The 24,425-nt window shown below is 43.8% G+C and overlaps 1 protein-coding gene across 7 annotated transcripts in view; it reads right to left on the reverse strand.

Moving 5' to 3' along the window:
- C4_1H8orf88 (chromosome 4_1 C8orf88 homolog) overlaps nt 1-23,917 on the reverse strand; it is a 736,309-nt gene extending 712,392 nt beyond the window's left edge. For 4 of the 7 annotated variants that reach the window (XM_086967015.1, XM_086967016.1, XM_086967009.1 and 1 more), the window contains exon 1: nt 23,741-23,847. The gene's annotated coding sequence lies outside the window, so the exon portion shown is untranslated. Of the gene's footprint in view, nt 1-23,727 lie in introns of all 7 variants that reach the window. The other 3 variants (XM_086967010.1, XM_086967012.1, XM_086967013.1) reach the window with 2 other exon arrangements.
- Nucleotides 23,918-24,425: the final 508 nt, after the last annotated feature.

The following is a 24,425-nucleotide window of genomic DNA, read 5'->3' on the forward strand; positions in this document are numbered from 1 at the left end:
AACCAAAAACGCGCAGTGCGTCTGGGAGTGGAGCGTTAACCAGACGCTCCCCACAGGATTGTACTTTAAAATGGTGCATTCAGGGCATGGCACTGCCCAGTTCCGCACACGAACTAACTAAGATGTATAAAGATTTATGGATTAACTAATGATTAAATAGAATAAACGCGGTGTGCATACCACCACTTTCATGTTTCTTTGTTAACAGTGTCATACTCCATCTTGACAATGTCAGGGACAATGGCGCCCCGCTGTTGGCAGGCAAGAGGGTACCGGCTATCATGTTCGCCGACGATACCCTCCTGCTTTCCAAATCCCTGATGGGGATCCAACGGATATTAGATGGGTTTGGCGTTTTCTGTAGGCAACACTGTTTGGAGATCAATACAGAGAAACCCAAATTCATGATATTCAACCCCTCCTCTTACACCAGGCCTAATCCAACACTGGGTTCAGCAAGGTTGGAAAGTGTAAAAACGTTCCAGTATCTGGGGGTAACATTACACGAGAACCTATCTTGGGGCACTCAGATAGCCAGATCTCGTTTAAAGCTGTCCCAATTGTCGGGGCAATTTTGAAGGTCGCAAATACTTCTACCTTTAAACCCATCAACCCAGCTGTGGAGATGTATAAAACTCAAGCTAAAGCGGCCGCATGTTATGGTAGTGAGTTGTGGGGGCACAAAGCTGGGACAGAACTTCTCAGAGTAGAAAATAACTTCCTCTGACGCCTCTTGGCTCTCCCCCAAGGCACACCCTTGCTACCCCTAAGACTAGATGTGGGTCTCCCCTCAATAGGGGAGGAATTGGAACTAAAACCGCTAAGGTTCTGGCACAGGCTCTGGACCACTGGCGAACTTCCACATTACAGGGAGGACCTCAAGCATGTAATGAATCTCAACCAGCGTGACAGAATCCCATGGCTGGCTTTTATCAAGAGAGAACTATACCGTCTAGGACTTCGCGAGCTATGGGAGGTTCCTGAAAGAGGTTGTCAAAGGGTCCCAAAAGGCTGGTTGAAATATTTAAGGAGAAAAGTCTAGTCTCTCTCGTCTGTGCACCCAATATTGACACCCTGACTGAACAATTCCTGGATTCCAAAAATTCTTATCATTTTCAAGGTTTTATGGACATCATATTTCCTATTTTAGCAAGGAAATTGTTTATTCAATGGAGGTTAGGCACCCTGCCCCTCAAAACCTTCACCTGCAAATGGACAATGAGGGATGATAACATTTGTCCTGGGTGCAGTAACTATGATGAGGAAGAAAATCATGTTCTGTTTTTTTGCCCGGCCTACACTAGACCAAGGAAATATTGGCTAGTGCTATTGTGTAGGAACTTGGGCATAAGGAACCACTTAAATTCGTACAGAATACTGAAGACAAGTACCCTGCCCCACATAGTCTTTGCAGTTGCTAAGTTTATAATGGCCATGTGGCAGATAAGGGGAAAAATATCAAAAGACTGAATACTGATATGAATTGTAAGGAAATTCCTGCTCATGTCCAGATTCTCCAAGGAAATGAACCTCCTATGAAATGTACCATGTTTTTATTGTATGTGGATGTCTTTTAAATGTTTTAATGTTTTTATTGAATCTTTTATGGTCTTGAGTGGCCGAAATAAAGAATTTTTGGATTGGATTGGATTGGTATGGTTTAGGTCTGACAAAAAGGTTTATTTGGCCAAAGTGGCAGTTTACAACCGCACAGATAGGCTGTAAGGACAGACCTGAACACATTTAACAGTGCTTCTCTGGTGGGTGGTAAAATGAGTGCTGCAGCACACTTGTAACATTTAATTTACAGGCCTTACGTACACATAGTACCATATACTAGGGAATTATAAGTAAATTAATGAGACAATTCGGTGTATACCAATTTTACCATGTTTCCAAGGGAGAGGACACGCACTTTGCCTCTGGTTAGCATGTGTAAAGTGCACATATCTCCATTGTCAACAAAATGATTTCAGCTTCAGAAGGCAAAAAATCTGGGCAAACAACACCCAAAGGGTGGTACTTTCCAATAGCTATAAAACGTGAAAAGGGCATTTATTATAGGTAAAGCCAGTAAATCTGCTAAAAAAACAGGAGATACCTAGAAACTGCAAACAAGGTTAATAATCCCTTCTTTTTAAGTCTCGTCCAAAGCTGCAAAAAGAAATGATCAGCAAGTGCGGGTCAGCCCCTTGCTGCTGACAGGATGACCATCTTGTTGAGCAGTTTGGCTGCTCATTTTCAATGGTATTCCTCCTCAGTTTGCCCCTCTCCTAAGCATTTCTTATTTACGATCTTTCTGACTGGATAATTTGTATCTGTTCTGTTCCCTAATGATGCGAAGGGCCCTTTTTCCACATTTTTCTTTCCTTGCTCTATGGGAGTAAGATAACGGGAACCGGGGGTTGCGTCCTACTCTTTGTACATCATTCTTCATACACTCTTTAACGTACCATTCAAAAATTGCCATCAGCCATCTTGGAATAGTACATTAAAGTCTCAAAAGTGTATGCACTCCTAAACTGCCATCTTCGAACGCTTTTTTTGAGGAAAAAACATTCCCAAGCGGATGCCTGTATGTATAACGATGCTAAAACATCATCAGCCATCTTGAACAAAATGTGATGCCAAAACAAAGGAGCACTGGCCAAAACAATAGTTCTTTGGTTATAAAGGGTGATGTACTGGCTGCACATATTCAAACAGACACTAGACATAGAACGGACTCCAACCCTCACCAATCAACCTAGGTAGCATGCTTCATCATTGGATTGCTCCTCATCCAGACTTCATTGCGGAGAGTGTGGATGGGCTCCAACTTCCTGGAGGTCTTTGTGGAGAGCTCTTGTTTTGCTGCACAAAACCAGCAGCGGGATCCTCAAGACAATTAAAATTACCTATAGGTGACGTTGGCTAACTTTATTCCAGTTAACTTGGGTACTAACTAAAACAAAAACATCAGGACTTGCAGAGGATGGTCAATGATGTCAAATTACCTAGGCAATCATGTTTCAGTCATATGCTATAAGGCTCATGCATGGCCTCCCACTTTCTTCAAGACTTGGATCCCTAGCTTCTGTAATTTTGCATTCCAGGTGCTCCTAATTTCATTAAAATGGTCAACTAGGTGTAAAGTGCAGGTACCCTGTCACATGCATAAGCACATAAGACATAGACACATTGTGCATACTCATGTTTTATTGTGTGCTCACAACTGGTTAACAACCTGTAAAAAGACATCAAATGGATAATAGTGCAGAGTTCAGTAAGTTCACTTATAAATGCTCACTTCACATATTGGTTCTCAAAAGAGAAGATTCACGCCAGTATCACCTTACTGCAAACACACGCATATGCCATTTCCCAGTAAAAGTGCTACACACATGTAAAACGTATTATATGTGCATCAAGAACGTTTCTATAGGTACCCATTAGTTCTTACCCAACTCGGATTTGAAAGGGGCACATTGGAGTGGGGTGCCTTAGTAGCCTGCTGTAGTCAAACTGTGATAAAGCATACATGTTTATATTCATATTTTTACACTGCATTGTCATCAGCAACAACTGCATTGTCATCAAAAGGTAAGCTCACTCATATCGTCAAGAGGAGTTCCCCGTAGGCTGGCCTATATATCTAGAATTCCTCTGGAGACATTACATTGTCCTGCAAGGATGCATTTATCATTCACATTAAATGTGCACGTAATAAAGGGACATAAGATGTAGTTGTGAGGGGGATCTGGTGACACTGATTATGTGATATGTAGGTGAACATCAAGTTTGACATGTATTCTGATTGAACAGGTTAGTGGTGAGAGTGTGTGTACATTTCAATTAATATAGATGGGTAAAAACAATTTCCTCCAATCATGATAGCACCCGTTTTGAGACAATGTTGGCAGTGTCTTTGAATTTGTAGTATGGCATAAGAGAACACACCTATGGGCAGGTCACTTTTCTCCTTCCCCCTTTGAGTAGGGATCTACTGCCTTCGCTAATGTATGTTTAATCCTACTAACATTAAATGTCAGTGTTTCGCTAAAAATATATTATATATATATATATTACCTACTGGCGGTCGCCAGTAGGTATATATAGTTAGGACCTAGTTTCCATAGGAAATCCGCAACATTCTATTGGGAATAACTTTGGCGCCGGTTGATCAATCTATGTGAATTTCTCAAAGAAGATGGCGCGTTACGCTCCGCTCCTTCCCTGAAAGTTTCGGGGGGATTCGTGAAGCGGGGGCTGAGAAAAAAGGGGGGTCCCAAAACGTGTTTTCCCCATGCAATTTTCCATAGGACCTTTAGACACGGCTACAGCCCGAACGGCTGAACGAAATTACAAGAAATTTGGCAAAATGGTAGAGTGATTCGCAGATCACGCTTTTGCTTAAATGGTGTAAATCCCTCCAGTAGTTGCTGAGAAAATTCAAGTTGAAATCAATTATATATCTATAAGCGCACACAGTGCGAGCACCGTGCGCGCACCGTGCGAGCACCCCGCGATTTTTCAAAAAAATATTTTTTAGGGGCCTTGGGGGTCCTTGTGGGACCCCCTGAGCAGGCCTAGAGGGTCAGGGTGCTTCTACCCTGCCCCCTTTTTGAGTTCTACACATTTGTTTTCCTGCTTTCCTGTGCCTTAGTCTACTGAGGCACAAGATGGCTGCCAACTGTTTCTGTTTTGGAGTGTTGATAGACAGTAGCAGTCAGAGAAAGTTGCATGCTCATTGGCTGTCAACACTACAAACCAGGAAGTATTGGCATCCATCTTGTGCTAGGTAGACCGAGGCACAAAAGAAGCAGAGCTCACAGCCCACACAGCTCACAGCCCACACAGCTCTCACAGCCAACACAGCTCTCACAGCCCTCACAGCTCTCACAGCCCTCACAGCCCTCACAGCCCACACAGCCCACACAGCCCACACAGCCCACACAGCCCACACAGCCCACACAGCTCTCACAGCCCACACAGCTCTCACAGCCAACACAGCCCATACAGTTCTCACAGCCCACACAGCTCTCACAGCCCACATGGCTCACACTCTCACAGCCCAAACAGCTCTCAAAGCCCACAGAGACCTCACAGCCCACACAGTCCTCACAGCCCACACAGCTCTCACATCCCACACAGCTCTCACATCCCACACAGCTCTCACATCCCACACAGCTCTCACATCCCACACAGCTCTCACAGCCAGCCTAGGTAGACCGAGGCACAAAAGAAGCAGAGCTCACAGCCCACACAGCCCACACAGCCCACACAGCTCTCACAGCTCTCACAGCTCTCACAGCTCTCACAGCCCACACAGCTCACACAGCTCACACAGCTCACACAGCTCACACAGCTGACACAGCTCACACAGCTCTCACAGCTCTCACAGCCCACACAGCCCTCACAGCTCTCACAGCCCACACAGCTCTCACAGTCCACATGGCTCACACTCTCACAGCCCAAACAGCTCTCAAAGCCCACAGAGACCTCACAGCCCACACAGTCCTCACAGCCCACACAGCTCTCACATCCCACACAGCTCTCACAGCCCGCCCAGGTAGACCGAGGCACAAAAGAAGCAGAGCTCACAGCCCTCACAGCCCTCACAGCCCTCACAGCCCTCACAGCACACACAGCACACACAGCACACACAGCACACACAGCACACACAGCACACACAGCACTCACAGCACACACAGCCCTCACAGCCCACACAGCCCACACAGCACACACAGCACACACAGCACACACAGCACACACAGCACACACAGCACACACAGCACACACAGCACACACAGCACACACAGCTCTCACAGCTCTCACAGCCAATACAGTTCTCACAGCCCCACAGGTCACACAGCCCTCACAGCCCACACAGCTCTCACAGCCCACACAGCTCTCACAGCCCAAACAGCTCTCACAGCCCACACAGCTCTCACAGCCCACACAGCTCTGGCAAAGATAATACCAGCAGAGAACAAGCACTGGCAAAGACAATAACGGCAGCAAACAAACACTGGCAAAGACAATAACGGCAGAAAAAAAAGGCAAAGACATTAACGGCAGCAAAAAAAAAAACACGGACAAAGGCAATACCAGCAGCGAACCAACACTGGCAAAGATAATACAATCAGGGGGGCAGGGGAACAAAAAACGGCACAATCAGGGGACAGAAGGCCCGACAAACGGCACAATCAGTGGGCAGAAGGCAAGAAAAAACGGCACAATTAGTGGGCAGAAGGCAACAAATACGGCACAATCAGGGAACAGAAGGCAAAAAATACAGCACAATTAGTGTGCAGAAGGCAAGAAATATGGTACAATCAGGGTGCATGAGGCAGGAAATACGGCATAATCAGGGGGGCAGAAGCCAAGAAATACAGCACAATCAGGGGGGCAGAAGGCAAGAAATACGGCCCAATCAGAGAGCATCTTGCTCCGGTCCAAAAATCGGATCCCTAGGGCTGCTCAGGTGGTCCCACAAGGATATTAACATATTTAAACGTTATCCGCTAATAGAATTTCATTTTCAAAACCTTGCAAATTCACTGAAAAAACCATAGGTTTCAGGCCTTATTCGGGTAGGAATTGGCATTTAAAAAACCTTTGAAATTCACTGAAAAAAATATAGGTTTTAGGCCTTATATAGTTAGGAATTAACATATAAAAAACCATTGAAATTCACTGAACAAAACCATAGGTTTTAGGCCTTATATAGTTAGGAATTAGCATTTAAAAAACCTTGAAAATTCACTGAAAAAACCATAGGTTTCAGGCCCTATATAGTTAGGAATTAACATATAAAAATCCACTGAAATTGCTCCTATATAGTTAGTTGAACTAACTATATATTTCGCGCATTCGCAATCCACTGCTGATGATGTCACATATTACATCATTCATGACATGGTCAGTGACATCACTGATGACATCACTGATGACATCTCAAATGACATCACTGATGACATCACTGATGACATCATCCAGTGTCCGTGTGTTTTTGTAAAGTTTAAATATGTTTTACATATTGAAGAATGAGTGGATGTATAAGAGTATGGATAAAGGATTTGATTGTATAAGTAAGTAAGTATGTGTTAGTATATCTGTGAAAATGTAAGCTGTTCTGTGTTTAACTGTATAGATGAAGAAATCAAAGTGTGATTGATTCTTTACAGGACTGACTAGGTGTGTGAGTAACTCCATGGATGAGTGGCAGTGTGTGAGTGTCTGCATAGGTGTATGAGTGCATATGATAGTGTTGTAATAATGAGTGACTGTATGTACGAGTGATTGTATGGCTGAATGAGTGAATGTGTGTGTAGACGTAGGAATCAGTGAGTGCGTATGTAGTAACTGGTATTCGTGTGTCAATGGTTTCAAAAATGAAACTCTGTATTTAACACTAGGTGTAACAGAGGTTATATTAGAGTGTAAGGAGGAGCATTGTATTATCACATGAAGTATATCATCAGTGGTGTGATCATTGATGTCAAATTAGATGTCATCAGTGATGTCATCAGTGATGTCATTTGAGATGTCATCAGTGATGTCACTGACCAGGTCATGAATGATGTGACATCATCAGCAGTGGATTGCGAATGCGCGAAATATATAGTTAGTTCAACTAACTATATAGGAGCAATTTCAGTGGTTTTTTATATGTTAATTCCTAACTATATAGGGCCTGAAACCTATGGTTTTTCAGTCAATTTTCAAGGTTTTTTAAATGCTAATTCCTAACTATATAAGGCCTAAAACCTATGGTTTTGTTCAGTGAATATATATATATATATATATATATATATATATATATATATATATATATATACATATACATATATACATATATATATTCAAATGGTGTTGCAATAACCAACTGAAAAGTAGTCTGCCCTTTGATTACTAAGACTTAATTACTGTGCAATTGGCAGAGATAATTAACAAAAGGAAGCCATTTAATTTCTTTAAAAACTGCATATATAAACAAGGTCTCATTCTAACCAACTTAACATGAAACACGATACTTCAAGGGTGCATTCAACCCAAGCTCCTACAATAGGCTGAATTGGCCAGACAGTTATACAACAGTACACTCAAATCTGACAAGTTCTGCAAGCAAAGGTGGTGAGTATTGTGTGGGTGTGGATGTGGACAAAGGATCCGTGGACCAGTCTTGTTCAGACGTGGTAAAAATTATCTAACAAAACAATACAGGCAACGTTTTCTACAAAACAGAAGAGCCTCTCCTCCATTGCTGAGTCCCCTTTTGCCTGAGTACACACCCAGCAGATCGCTCCGCTCAGAGGGACAACATCTAGCGATCATTCCCGCACCAGACTTGCCAGAGTCGGTGGTCGATGCTTCAGCTTCCTTGCTGCCAAGCTATGGAACAGCTTGCCTGAAACCATACGGGGGATGCAAGACCTCTTAGCCTTTAGAAAGGCCATCAAAACCCATCTTTTTCAATAATCTGTTTTCTCTGTGCATCTTCACTCTGCTCCCTGGTCAGCTCGCAGCGCCGGGACGCCCCTTGGCTGGGGCAGCCGTGCGCTATACAAATTCCCATAACATTAACATTAACATTAACAATTCATACACAATCAAATGTTTCAGCAAATTAAGTATGACCTATTTCCAAAATAAAAACCGATGAAATTCATAAGGTATGAGAACTTTCTGAATTTTACACACTTTCACTTTCCTTTGGGCAACAACTAATCAAGTTTCTATTCAAGTATCAATTAATTCATGTCTCGCGAGATCAAAGACAAGATTCTCTTTGTACCATATCCTTAACTGTTTACTTTGACGATTTAGTATTCCAGTTACCAGTTCACCAACAAATTGTTTTGTTCAAATCAACCCACAGTAATGTGGTGGCTAGGAAAGCATTCCAAAGATAATTCCCATACAAAAACATTATTCATGGCATGCAGTGTTTTGAAAGAAGCAAAGCCATTTAAGGTCCAGACTTCAATGACAATATGCAGAGTCCAATACAGAGCGACGTCTTGCGTCCAGAGGCAGACCTTTGTGCCTGCTCCTCCAATAGGATATTATGTGGTTTCGATCTGCAGGAGTTGGCCGTGTGATTCTTTTTCGTGTACACCGGATGGTACAGGCTGCACAGCATATTCATTCAATTTTATTACAGCTCATTACAAGCTTGTATTTGCATTACTGATGCAGGTAAATGGGGAAACTAAGAAGTCTTGAAAGCTACTCTATAGGTTGATAGCAAAGGTTGTCTGCCTGTTCTCTTTACAATACACTTTCACAAAAGTGTGTAGATGGTACAGGCAAATACTAGAAAAGTGAAACCATTCATTTCTACGGCGGACCTCAAACTGGCAGTCCAATCCTTAGTTATCTCAAGGATTGAATATGGATGCACAACCTCAGCAGGTCTATCAAAAATGTCCACAGCTCCACTAAAAGCATGTCACACACGGCCGCAAGACTGATTACCGGATCTAGGAAATTCAACCACATCTCCCCACACCTGAAAGCGTTAAACTGGTTACCTTACGAAGCCAGAATTCAACTTAAAATGGCATGTATTACCCACAAAGCGCTCCACTACTAAACACCAAGATATTTGGCCCAGAAAATTGAGCTATCAGGGGGAAGCAGACCTGCCAGGAGTGGAAATACACGATATAACACGAGGGTCTGAGGGAAGATTTTTAACGACCCCATAATCTCTGAGCCCCTAATCAGATACATAAAATACAAAATGAGAGATTATAGGTCAAATAACCAAAACTGTTATATGAGCTTCAAGAGGATAAAACATCAGATACAAATAGTTTTGTAAGCCCCTGGCTTAGTGAGTGAATCCCATCAGCCCACTACTTTGGCGGAACATCGTCATTTGGAAAATCATGGAAAAAAGTCACTGTGCCCAGATTAAAGATAGAAGGGCGGTATAACACTAGACTTCTTATCCAACAGTTGGTTCAGCAAAGGTGCTATCAAATGAATGGTACTGATGTTGTGCAGTGCGATGCGAGTGTAAACTAAAAATGACTAGAAGGACAAAAAATATGTTTATTAAAGATTGTCCGAATGTCAACATTTAAAAACAACCAGACAGTGTGAAAGAATCACTATCATTTGGCAATAGGTGGAAGGTCAACATGTTTCAGCCGTAGAGGTAGCAGTGACCGGCTTTCGTCAGGACCGAAGAGTGAATGGAATGCTACTGCAATAATATAGATGCTGATTGACACACTTGTCAAAAACAACAAATCACCAGGAAACCTGCACATCAATGGTTTTTAACCATCCTACCAGATCCTGTTAAATGCCACGGCATCAGGTAGGTCCATATGTAGTTTCATTTCCTAGTGTATAAACATAAATCAATACATTGTGGTTAACAAAAGATATCCTCCGTAGCAAAATATACAGTTTGGTAATTGTTCTCTGTGATAAATACCTAGATTGGCCCAAAAAGAGTAGCCCACATGACCAATTCTTTCATGGTCTGATTATATTTAAGAATCATTATAATACTCACCCAGCTTTTTGTGGGAGTCTGCCTCACCTCACTCGGCAACTGCTCGGTGACTTAGGCCCCGCTCTATATGTGAGTAAAGTGTAAGGAACACAAGTCAAAAAGTACAAAATGTTCCTCAAAAAACAATACAAACACAATTATTTAATTTTAAAACCTCATTGTTTACATGATTCTGACGATCTAACAATGAAATATAGATCGTCCAGGAAAGGCTTCAGGATAATGATGATGCTCACAAAATCAACATTTGCTGTGCACAAATTAATGCTGGGAGACCATACACACCCATTAGGTATTATCTGGTTGGGTAGACATAGCAATCCCCAATCAGAAATCATCATATAAAGCCCCTATCCTAACAAAGGATTGACTGGGCGCTCCACATAAAGTGGCCTACTATAAACCATCTGCAACATAAGCATAGTATGCCTTGGGTCAAGGAGCAGGTGTTGTACAGGTCGAAAAATAAAGAAAACAGGCACATAGGAAAAGCATCGCAGGGCTGCTTACCTGTGCGTCGGTACCTCCGGTATCTCACTTTGATCCCCTCAAGACGTGCATTTTCACACATGAGGCAACATCTGTGAGTATACATCATGTAGAGTAATGCCCTCGAAAAAATGTATAACATTCGCTAAGAGGGACAAATTACTACTGCTGATATAAGCAGAATACATAAATAATCGGTCGATCTTCCGTACAATAAAAATGCGGGTTGCACTAGTTTCCGGTATGGATTAATAGATCTGTTTTGGGCAACTCCGGCTATAAAAGAGTAGTGTCTGCACGATGTACTGCTTAACCCGGATGCGCATGCTCGCCTCTTATGCATGGGACAGCATTGAGAACATGCGCGGGCCATAAGGGGAGTGTGCCGTTCTCCGCGCATGCTGGCTGGCTGTTCTTACTTTTGGCATGCAAGAATACCGAAAACGGACATGCTGACCATGCGCAGAAGTATAGCGTCTGCGACATGGTTAGTCTGCCGCCAGTCACCTTCGAAAACCAATCTGCCAATTAAGCCAATCAATGGCTGTATTTAAAAGGAGGCTGCAACTCCGTACGGTACCTTCCCTTCGGCTTGGTTGTTCACCGGAGGTACCGACGGACAGGTAAGCAGCCCTGCGATGCTTTTCCTATGAGCCGGTTTTCTTTATTTTTAGACCTGTACAACACATGCTTCTTGACCCTTGACCCAAGGCATACTATGCTTATGTTGCAGATGGTTTGTAATATGTCACTTTATGTGGAGCGACCAGTCCATCCTTTGTTAGGATAGGGGCTCTATATGATGACTTCTGTTTGGGATTGCTATGTCTACCCAACCGGATAATACCTACTGGGTGTGTATGGTCTCTGTGCACAGCAAATGTTGATTTTGTGAGCATCATCATTATCCTGAAGCCTTTCCTGGACGATCTATATTTCATTGTTAGATCGTCAGAATCATGTAAACAATGAGATTTTAAAATTAAATTATTGTGTTTGTCTTGTTTTTTTAGGAACATTTTGTACGTTTTGACTTGTGTTCCTTACACTTTACTCACATACAGAGCGGGGCCTCAGTCACCGAGCAGTTGCCGGGTGAGGTGAGGCACACTCACACAAAAAGCTGGGTGAGTATTATAATAATTCTTAAATATAATCAGACCATGAAAGAATTGGTCATGTGGGCTACTTTTTGGGCCAATCTAGTTATTTATCACAGAGAACAATTACCAAAATGTACATTTTGCTTAGGAGAATATCTTTTGTTAACCACAATGTATTGATTTATGTTTATACACTAGGAAAGGAAACTACATATGGACCTACCTGATGCCGTGGCATTTAACAGGATCTGGTAGGATGGTTAAAAACCATTGATGTGCAGGTTTCCTGGCGATTTGTTTTTTTTTTGGCAAGTGTGTCAATAAGCATCTATATTATTGCAGTAGCATTCCATTCACTCTTAGGTCCTGACGAAAGCCGGTCACTGCTACCTCATGTTGACCTTCCACCTATTGCCAAATGATAGTGATTCTTTCACACTGTCTGGTTGTTTTTAAATCTTGACATTCGGGCAATCTTTAATAAATATATTTTTTGTCCTTATAGTCATTTTAAGTTTACACTCACATTGCACTGTACAACATCAGTACCATTCATTTGATAGCACCTTGTCTGAACAACTGGTGGATAAGAAGTCTAGTGTTATACCGCCCTTCTATCTTTAATCTGGGCACACAGACTTTTTCCCATGATTTCCCAAATAACGATGCTCCGCCAAAGTGGTGGGCTGGTGGGATTCACTGACTAAGCCAGGGGCTACCAAAACTATTTGTATCTGATGTTTTATCCTCTTGAAGCTCATAACAGTTTTGGTTATTTGACCTATAATCGCTCATTTTGTATTTTATGGACCTGCCAGGAGTGCCAAGGAGCTGTTGCTGAAACAACCCATCTTCCGGAAGAAGAAAACATATGATAGAGCGTTCGCCGGAGCAGCCCCCAGAATCTGGAACTCACTCCCTCCAGACATTAGGAAAATTACAAACACGGCAACATTCAAGTAGGAAGCGAAGATCTTCCTAATGAGTAAATTCATTCCTTAGGCAAGACAGTTCATCACTAACACCGTGATATAGATGTTTTCCAAAACAGATCAACAATATAAGTAAAGCTAAAGTCATCAGTTACACTCGGGATAACCTTTTACGGTACTATACTACTCGAGACTTGTGGATGTAGAATGCACGGAAAAAGACACTCAGAACGATGTGCATTGGAAGTCCCAATGCACCTTGTACAGTAAGCAGATCCAATAACTTTTATGGGTAACATTGAAGATAGACACATATAAGAATTGTATATATTCAAGATATTACTGACAAAGCTGTATTCTAAATCCTGTCACCGTTTATATTTATGCTAATACTGTATAGCTGCATTCCTAACCAACCTCATATCACTGTAAAACATTCTGCTATACAAGATAGCAGTATGTTATCTTGTATAGCAGATAACATACTGCATGTAAATGTGAAGCGCTCCGATACCCAACGGTCACTCACGATCGCAGTATATAAAACTCTTTAAAGAAATTGCACACACCATGATTACATCACAGGAATTGGCAAATTTTGGCTGACCACAAGATATAATTAATGACGGAACAGGTCTATTGTATCTTAAAACACCCACTTTGTATGGCCAACGGAATACCTCTCACATCTCTAGACTACATCCACCAAGGATCATGAGTTAGAATGAACCTAATAAACCCAACGTCTTGGCAGAGTCTAATTCTCTCCTCCTGCACACAGGAAGCTGCCACTCAGTTCAGTAAATCTTTATTTCGTTGATTAAAAATCAACATAAAAAGTGCATAATACAAATACATACATTGTGCAATTTGCAATATATTTACATTAAATCTAAACCGACATACTTTAAAAACAGGTTAAAAGAAAAACATTAAAAGACATTTGGCAAAGAGGCACATTACATTAAAAAATGTCATCATTATTCAGTCAAGTGTATTCCTGAGTCTTACGGACACTCTCAGAAAATTTACTATCGAGCATCAAGTGCGGGTATCAACAGCCATTTGTAAAAAGTTGAGGGCAATCTTGGCTTCATGTATTTTAGCCTCCCTTAAAATGTCAACAAGAAATTTACGACGGGGCATTTGATAAAAAGAACAAAAAAGTACAAAATGAAGGGTGTCCTGCGGAGACCTATTGTCGCAGCCGCAGGTACCCTTTTGCTCAACTGTTACCGTAAAACCTGAAGGATAAGCTAAAATGTGATGCAACAAGTTGAGCCTAAAACGGCACATTAAGAATCTGTCCTGATGATTATGCATTAGAAATAGATAGGGCTCCATTCCTGCTACATTGCTCACTCGATGGTGTGCCATAACTGATTTCTTTAGGGAGTCGATGCTTAATCTTTGTGATTCAAATTTGTCAAGTAGCTCTCTTTTGATTTGATGTCTGCATGTGGGGGTAATTGAGGTAGGATCACTGAAAAGAGATGGGTGATCAATAGATTCCAAAGTCTCTTTTATATATCTCAGCCATGGGATATGCAGGTGGTTGTCCATTTGCAAGCAGTCACGGACTATTTGCCTGCTCAGTTCCGCTACAGGGTTCACCCATAACCTAAGCCATAACATGATGGGTCTTACCTTCACCAAATCAGTGATATATGGTAACCCCAGTTCCGTGTGTGTTATTCGTGCAGGGGTGCCCTGTGGTAGTTTCAGGATCCTCCTTAGAAATTTATCTTCCTCCATTTGCAGTGTCCTTACATCTCTAAATCCCCATACCTCTGCTCCATATATAGCTTTTGCAGTGCTAACAGCTACATAAAGGTTCATCACCTGTTCTGGCGACCACCTCACCAATCTGCGAGCAAAGTTATGAATAGCCCCATTCGTGGATACAAACTTCCTGCATCTTTCATCAATTAACAGATCAAACTTTATGTCCCCGTCAAACAGTAAGCCCAAATAGGAGAAAGAGCCAACCGTTTCCAATTTGTGTGACCCTATTTTAAAAGCAAATGTCCTACTCGGTTTCTTGCCTGCTGTCACAACATAAGATTTGCTCAGGTTTACGGATAAATCCAATTCCTCTATAAACTCCACAAATCCATTAACAAGCTGTTGAAGGCTTATGGCCGTCCTGGCAAGCAGGACGGCATCGTCAGGATACAATAAAACCGGTATGTGACGATTTCCAACTTTAGGGCAATCCAAGTTTAAGGCGACCAACCTTCTCTCTAAGTCATTGATATAAAGAGAAAACAAAAATGGGGCAAGGATACACCCCTGCCTCACTCCGCTGGTGCACGGGAAGGGGTTCGTGCACCCCCCCACCGTGCTACAGCGGACCCTGGCAGTGGTGTTCCAAAGTAGTTCTTTTAAAATGTGAATGAGTCCAGGGTCAATACCAAGATTGCTCATCAAATCCCAAAGTTTGCTTCTGTTCACATTATCGAAGGCTGCCGCCACGTCCATAAAGCCCATAAATAGTGTACCTTTACCAGCCCTCGTGTATTTTGCTGTTAGTAAATACAGATTAAAACATTGGTCACTGGTTGATTTGCCTGGCCTGAAACCGTATTGGGTGTCTGCTATAATGTTATGCTCTTCTGTCCATGACATCAAACGACTAAGTACTGCCCTTCCCAACAGTTTGGCAGAGACATCTATTAGCGATATTGGCCTGTAGCACTGCGGATTGTCCCTACAACCTTTCTTGAATATAGGGACAATCAGTGCCGTAGACCAAGACCGTGGAAGGCCCGACACAATTGCTGCATTTAGGACCCTTGTCATAATGGGTGCCCAGAGGTCGATGTTACTCAGGTAGAGATCAGGTGGCGTCCCATCAGGCCCGGGTGCTTTGTTACGAGGTAGCCCTCTGATTGCTTGGGTAATTTCTTGGAGTGAGAATTCCACCTTGCCTGTCCGGCAGCCCTCCCAGCCCACTGTAGCCACAATGTCGTTTTCATGATTGTAGAGACTCTCTAAATGTGCAACCCACTGATCAGGGAGAATATTATTACTAATCACCTGGGAATTTTTCTCTTGGAAGCAGAGCCTGTTGATAACTCTCCAAAATTCATTGAAGTCTCTTTGTTTCCCCGCTTCTCTCAGGTCCGCCCACACTTCTGCTTGAAGCGTGATCTTTCTCTGCTTAACCTTTGTTTTATAAATGTTTCTACATAGGGCTACTACCTGCTTGTCCCTGGGGTAGGTTTTGAGACACAGTTTCAGATCTCTAAGTGCCCTCGCACATTCTGTATTAAACCATCGTGGCTGTGTTTCCTTTTTTACTGGCCCTTTTACTTCCAGGAGTTCACCTATCATGGTGGTTAATGACTCAAAGGTAGAGACCAAAAGCCCACCTTCTACTAAGGGATCGAGACAGTCTTTAATTTGGTGTTTGCCTTTTGTTACCAGGGTTTTATAGAACTCCTCCGCATTAATTTTGGCCCATGTGAGTCGCCTCCTCTGATCCGCTGGGCTCAGTGTGGCGGGGGCCATTTGAGTTCTTCTGGATTGTGGACTAAATTCTAGTTCCATTATCAGCGGATTCTGGTCGCTAAAAGGGTTCCAATCTATTCTCGCTTCCTTCACCCTGTCCTTCATGGCAGAAGATATCATCATATCATCTATGATTGAGTAACATCCTCTGCCCTTAAATGTCGGGGTGAGGAGGCCGTCCCTTCCTGGATTCACCAGGTCTATTGTGTGGGTCAAGGCAAATGTATCCAGGATCATCATGAGGCTATTTCCCTCCATGTTGTGCTCAAAGTGGGGCCCACTTTCTATCGGGCAGGATGACCAATCGGCGTTTGCAGGGATCAGATTGGGACAAAGGTGGCAGTTAAAGTCACCCATGATCAACACTCCTGGTTCCCCGTCCCTTCTCTGCTTTTTGGTCTCATAATTTATCCTATTTTCTAGTTCCTGGGTGTTGGAATTAGGTAGCCTGGCCTAGGGCAAGACTAACATAACAGAGGCACAGTGTAAAGGTTGCAGACCACCCAAAAGTAATTCCACGCAATAGCACTCAAAAAGAAAACACTACACCAAAATTATATGAAAATACGTACTGCTTTATATAAAAATAATATTCTCTGTGTTGTCAAACATTAGTAGCTCACATATAAATAGCTCAGCACATTTCAAGTCACTTTTAGGTTCAGCAGTTACACTTTTTAAGTTACTAGCGGATCAGCACGTTGTCTTTAAAGCAGTTACTAAATTCTGGAACTCCTATCACACTTTTGTATTAGGATAAACTGTATCTTAGAATCAATCAGGCTAAGTATTACTCCGCTAGAACCTTGGAAGGAAACTACTACTTTCTGTAAACCAAAGCAGATATCATCACAATATTAGCATTCGTTTTTAAGCAGGAAGGCTGACCTTAAAAATTCACATCACATCACTAGATTTCCTGATAGTTAGCTATACATTTACTGTACTCTGCGCACCTTATACTATCTCTTAACACAGCATTGCTTTAAAGGTTGGCAAGAGCAGCACTTAAATCAGATCAGAGCAACACCCCTTTGCATGGACAACAGTACAGTTTTTCTACTAAACCTCTTTTGATACCATTGTTTTAGATTCACTTACATCAGCATTTAGTTAAGCCCCAAAAGTAGTTGAATGGGAAGATTTGGTAGTACACTTTACTCAAAATACCCAGTCACTGAAGGTTTCCTTAAGTTATTCACCAGCGTCACTCTCCCCCTTTCAGACTCCTCCTTACTTGTTTATCAGGTAGATGTGCAGGTAGTTCGGTTTCAGGGGACAAGAACGCTCTGGCGCGAGGGGCTGGGGGGAAAAGCAAGGCTAGAGAGGCTCCCACGTCTCAGCTGACTCCTTAACGTGAGCCTGCTCCTCCGCGCTACCTCCGCGCTGAAAATTCCCTCTGGGCAGACCCCAACCCTCTTCACCGCTGCCAGGCCTCCTCGCTCTCCCTCCCTGCTCAGGCCGACTCTTCCACACGGCGCCCAAGCAGGAGGAAGCGACCTGACACACGGCGAGCTGAAGAACCCTCCGGCGCCTTCCCTCTGCGCAGCGCGAAGGAAACACTCCTCCGGTGAGCATGCGCGGGAGCGCTCTCGCCGAGGCCGCCTCCCACGGGTCCTGCTTCAAGGAGAGACGCTGCTCGCTGGGGCCTGCTCACTTCACGGCCCCTCCTTCCGGGGATAGCTTCACAGATGGGGCGTGCGCAGTAACGCCTCCGGTTCCTTTCAGGACAGGCGACGCGTCTCCAGCGCGATCAATGCCCCTGGGGTCCCGCTCACAAAGGGAAGCCTCGCCAGGCTTCCCAGGCTCAATGGATCCCGGGGGGTGCTGACCCAGAGCGCGATTGGAGATATCAAGGTCACAGTTCCCCTCACACCTTCTACTCAGCTGGCAGGGGGATTGGCCACACGCCACAGGACCAGTCGATGGTAGGGAATGCTGTCAGTTGTTCAATGGGTTTATTCCCTTCCTTCACCAAAACGAAGAGGAGGGGAGGGGGGGGCTCCTTCAGAATAAAGCCAGGTTGTACTCTCTCAGCACCAACCCCCTATTCCTCCTTACTGGGCAGACTAGGGGCACAGGGGAACTCTCAGCTCAGCTCCCAGGACTACTAAAGTTAAACCCTTAATCTATCTGTCCAGGATCAGCAGGATGAGCTAACTTGGCTAGGACAACAGGACAAGGGAGGCGGAAAAACCTTGACAGAGGGCTACTCTTGTAGAGGGAACCACCCTTCAGAATCCTACCCCCACTAGACCTCAGCCTTCACTCTAGCTGCTCCTCACCGACAGACAAAATGGCTGTCCAGCATTCCGCCTTATATAGGCTGCCCTCTCAGTGGTCCAGAATGGACCAGAAGGTTCTGGAATGCCCTATGTTAGGCTATGGCCAAGTTCTGTTGGTGACAGTTGGGGCAGTTGGTGGCCACCATTTTAGGTGGTGCCAACTTTCCTGTCAGAACAGGCCTCTGGGCCTGAGGTAAAAGTTTATGAGGGGGAGAGGGAACACCTATCCCCCTGGCCAACACCTACAAAAAGTCAGTAGACACAAAAATTAATAAGGGTTTGAGGGGCAAAAAGGGGACAAAATAAATAAAAATTAGGAGGGACTTCGCCAAAAAGCCAGACAGGTCTAACACTGGGTTACTGATATTTTTCCTTCCCCTGATACTGAGTTATAAATGTTAAATATCAGTAGCCTTAGGCCCTGCCCCTGAAACTCGACTGCCTGGATTAAGTGTGACGACCATGAGGATTCTGACCATGTGCCTTCTAGCTCTAGGTTGACATAAAGGGTTAGCCCACCCTTAGCTCTGCCCGACCTTCCTCCACTCGCAGGGACAAAAAAGCATTTAAAACCTTCTAATTGATAAGCGGTTGGGTCTAGCGCCAATGTCTCCTGCAGGGCTATGATATGATAACCATTGAGATTCATTTTCCAGTCTGCATTGTCAAATTTCCCCGCCAGGCCCGCGATGTTCCTCGACAGTATTTTTAGACCTTCCTTTAGTGATTCCCTCTCCTCTTCACCCTGTGTTAATGATCTATGATCTATTGCCCTGCCCTGGGTTCCTCCCTGATCTCCCTTACCTGTGTGCATTTGTATTACTGGGGCAACTGTCCTCTTCTCTGGGATACTATCTGCGTTCCTCCGTGACCCCGGCTCCCTTTCCACCTGTTCGGTAGCCCCCTCCCTAGGTAATTGGGGTAGTCAGTCTAGTTCTTCTAAAGATTGCAAAGGACTGCATCTATTTACCCACTGTGTGTAATCCTGCCCACTATAACCTTCCGCTCTTGACCAGTTTCTTCCCACTACGTTTCCTGGTCTAGCCTGGGCATAGTGCAACTGGTTTAGGGCACGTCTCCTTGGGTAAAAAGGTCTTAGTAGTAACTGGCATATTGTGCTAGTATAGTTTTTATTGTAGCCTCCCAGTATGTATTTAACTAAATCTGTGTCATTGAAATTTGCCACAATGCAGTCTCCTGCGGCATCTTTCCTCCTGCTGCCAACCCAGTTTGTTCTTCTTACTAGCAGGATCTCCCCACATTCTCCTCCTCTCAGAGGCCTGTGTATATTTAGCCATTTAATCAATTTTATTTTTAACTCCTCATGTGACTCTCTCTCCCCTGCCCTAAGTCTGGGTACCCCCATGAAAACCATGAAAACCACCACGTAGGCGGCGACTTCAGGTGGTATATTTATGCATGTTGGTACATAATCCGTTAGAGTGTCTAAAGGGGAACATCTGGTTTGGGCTTTCTCTACGCCGCACTGACTTCTTGCTGTCCCTAGTTGTGGGGTATAGGGATTGTGCTCTGTGGAGTATTTTCAGGTGCAATAACCCTCCCCTTGGTTAGAGTTACCCCTGTCTCCTTGTGCAATTGCTGAGGGTATGTCATGTAGTTGCACTATACTGCAGTCCTCATTACTCACACAGTTGTTTCTACCTCGTGCCTGTTCCCCTGTCCTTGTTCCGGCTACGGGGTGATTTACTGCTTGAATAGTATCAGATGTTCCCTTACTTTTTCCCAGCTTTGCTATTTCATTTATTGCTTTGTCCAGCCTACTTATTATTGGTTTTAGTTGGTTCACTATGAATGTTTCCATACGTTTTTGAAGTCGCCCATTACCTCTTCCAGCCAACCCGGAGGGATTTGCTGCCCTGCTACCGTTCCGCTAAACTCTTCGATTACTATCGCCCCCCGGCTTTTGGTCCACCCTATTCCCCTACTTAGCTTCTTATTGTTGGCTGTGTTCTTCCTACTAGCCCCTGGTTTAGTTTTTTTATTATTATCCGTGGCTGTTTGCTTTACCACCTGGGCACAAGGAATTATGTCTGTGGAATTTTCCAGGGAATCATTTGCAGAAATTTCTAAACTTTCCAGTGCAATAGGTTGTATGGGTGTGTTAGGAGTGGACAGGCTTCTCTCAGTTCGTTCTATCTCCCTGTTAACTTTTTGCAGCATTAAATCAATTGCAGGGGGTTGTAGCACCCTGTTTAATGCCACCCCAGTGGGATTATCGGTTTTACTTGTGGCAGATTGTGTTTTAGTTTTATTAGACATGCCTGATCTGTCCCCAGATAGAATTTTTGGGAGAAACCTACCAAGACACTAAAGTACTTTGAGTTCCCTGCTGCCCTAGTTATTCTAGCAGTAAGTCATAAAGTCTCCCTTTTATCCCTGCTGTGTGCGGGAATAGGTAAGTCGCTTCACCCAGATATAATGTATTCAGTAGTCTTAGCTATGACGCTATTATTACTGTTTGGGAGGAACAGTCAATTCCCAGGGAAACAAATGTCAGTATAGTTCACAGTTTATGTCTTTTTTCTCTTGTACCTTGTAGCAGATGCAAGGGGGGTAGCCCAGCCCAGCCTCTTCAGTCACGGATGGTCACAGATGGTCCAGCCCTTCTCCCGGGCTTCTCCCGGCACGCTCCCGCGACGCGGAGAGACTCGCGGGCTTTTCAGCGCCACCAGACGCGTTGTGGGTGAGTACTCGGCCGACTTCCTGAAGCCGAGGATCCTGGGGGGTTGTAGTTTGCTCCTGCTCGGCGGCCGCGCTCTGGGTTGGGAGGCAGCGAGGAGAACCCAGGAGACAGAGCCCGTGGGGCAGTCCAGCAGCAACGGGTCAGGTAGGTGGGCCCCGCTCCACAGAAGACGCTGTTTTATCCTCTTGAAGCTCATATAACAGTTTTGGTCATTTGACCTATAATCTCTCATTTTGTATTTTATGGACCTGCCAGGAGTGCCAAGGAGCTGTTGCTGAGACAACCCATCTTCCAGAAGAAGAAAACATATGATAGAGCGTTAGCCGGAGCAGCCCCCAGGAGCAGCCCCCAGAATCTGGAACTCACTCCCTCCAGACATTAGGAAAATGACAAACACGGCAACATTCAAGTAGGAAGCGAAGATCTTCCTAATGAGTAAATTTCTTCCTTAGGCAAGACAGATCATCACTAAAACCGTGATATAGATGTTTTCCAAAACAGATCAACAATATAAGTAAAGCTAAAGTCACCAGTTACACTGGGGATAACCTTTTACGGTACTATACTACTCAAGACTTGTGGATGTAGAATGCACGGAAAAAGACACTCAGAACGATGTGCATTGGAAGTCCCAATACACCTTGTACAGTAAGCAGTTCCAATAACTTTTATGGGTAACATTGAAGATAGACATATATAGGAATTGTATATATTCAAGATATTACTGACATAAAGCTGTATTCTAAATCCTGTCACTGTTTATATTTATGCTAATACTGTACAGCTGCATTCCTAACCTACCTCATATCACTGTAAAACATTCTGCTATACATGATGTATCTCTAACCTACCACATGTAAATGTGAAGCGCTCCGAAACCCAACGGTCACTCACGATCGCAGTATATAAAACTCTTTAAAGAAATTGCACACACCATGATTACATCACAGGAATTGGCAAATTTTGGCTGACCACAAGATATAATTAATGACGGAACTGGTCTATTGTATCTTAAAACACCCACTTTGTATGGCCAACGGAATACCTCTCACATCTCTAGACTACATCCACCAAGGATCATGAGTTAGAATGAACCTAATAAACCCAACGTCTTGGCAGAGTCTAATTCTCTCCTCCTGCACACAGGAAGCAGCCACTCATTTAATGGTATCTCTAAGAATATTCTGCTGCCTACCAACCTTAGCTCCTTAGTGGCTCTCTATATGTGGCACTTTCAGCCACTCAGAATTTTAAACCAACATAAGTTTGCATCATGGGCCTTGCAGTTGCACTTCTCCCCTTTAAAGAATGGGGTAAAAGCCTTCGAAAATACCCTTCCTAAGGCAGGCCTTGCTTTAACACGATTTGTACATATGCCATAAACTTATCTTCTAAGCCTGTAGAAACCATCTCACAACTTTAACAGATTTCAGATATTTTTAAAATGAAAGCCATTTTTTAGCTGCTAGTTGTATTATTCTCTAAATACAAAAGGGCGTCACATACGTCCACGTTCGAGAGAACCATGCTAACATCTGGAAAGCTGTGAGAGGAATAAGTTAAAAAATAATCGGGGGGAATGTTGTCCCCCATTGACTTATAGTGAAGTGGGAACAATATCCGGCGGCAAAAAAACGACATTAAAGCCACTTTGGGCTTTACAATTCAGGGGTCTTCTGTATGAATCGGGTCTGCTGGAATCAAGGAAACATATTTACGGAAATTCAAGCAAAAGGCGCTGACACAAAAGAAATAATATAAATCAAGTATTGGTACCTCCCATACCAGCCCAGTGAATAAGTAGAAACATCGCAAATAATTCTTTGAACGCCACATTAAATGGTAAAGGAGCATTGAAAGTTAGAAAAAAAGGAGCCTCCCGGCAATACAATGGAAGTAACCAGGGTCAAGGCCTCCCAACCCACCCCACCCCACACACACCCCCCAAAAATAACCGGAAAGACTCCTGGCAAACACTAGAGCATTGGTGGCTATCCGGCCCCAGTTCGGGGACACACTCAAGACCCGACCTTCCCCCCTTCGCAAAAAGCAGCGCGTGGAGAATGGAACAGACGATACAAGGACTACCGGGAAATCCCAGTAACGAACACAGGATTGTCCGAGCCAATATTCCAAGCCGTTGGCCGGCCTTTGCTGGCGCAGTCTGGGTTTTGAGTACCATTACCGAGGCGCATCACCTGCTTGGACAGAAGCTCCAGCGACTTCAAGACTTCCCCTATAGGCTCTGCTCAGCGCGGCGACTTCCCAGTGATCCGAAAAAGAATTGGGACCGAAACTCGGCACGTGACACGTGACACGTGACACGTGCCACAATACGTCACAGCGGCCTGCGAAAAGTGTTTGATTTTTGGCACGTGCAACGATGAAAATGGGAAACAAAAATACTCCGGGATGCCTTACATTGGGTTGTGGGGAAAGGTGTGACAGCAGAAAAGAGGTGGAGTCACGAGGGGTGAAGTCATGTGAACGTCTTTACATTTTTTTTTTAAGCGGGCCGTAAAGAAATTCCGAACAAAGTAGGGCTGTCAGCTGACCGTTTTTCTTCCGACACCACCGGTATATAAATGACCTAGACGGTCCACAAATAAGCGAAGTCACCGAAGCCCCTGTTTTCAGCCCTTATTTTGCAGCAAATATTAATAGAAAGCGCGTGTAAATGTATTCTGGAGCTGAGACAAATAATTACAGTAAACAAACACAAAAAAAGTCATGTTTCGTTCTAAAAGGAAAATCTTTTCTAGAGCCACTTCTACTGTAATTGATATTGTATCCAGGGTGGGCAACAAACCGATTGAGGCTATGCTTAAAATCTATCTGACAAAATGTGTCTCCTTGGCCACTTATGCTTGTGACATGTGGAGT

The sequence above is a fragment of the Lissotriton vulgaris genome, chromosome 4_1 (genome assembly GCF_964263255.1).
Source record: "Lissotriton vulgaris chromosome 4_1, aLisVul1.2, whole genome shotgun sequence".
Lineage (NCBI taxonomy): Eukaryota > Metazoa > Chordata > Amphibia > Caudata > Salamandridae > Lissotriton > Lissotriton vulgaris.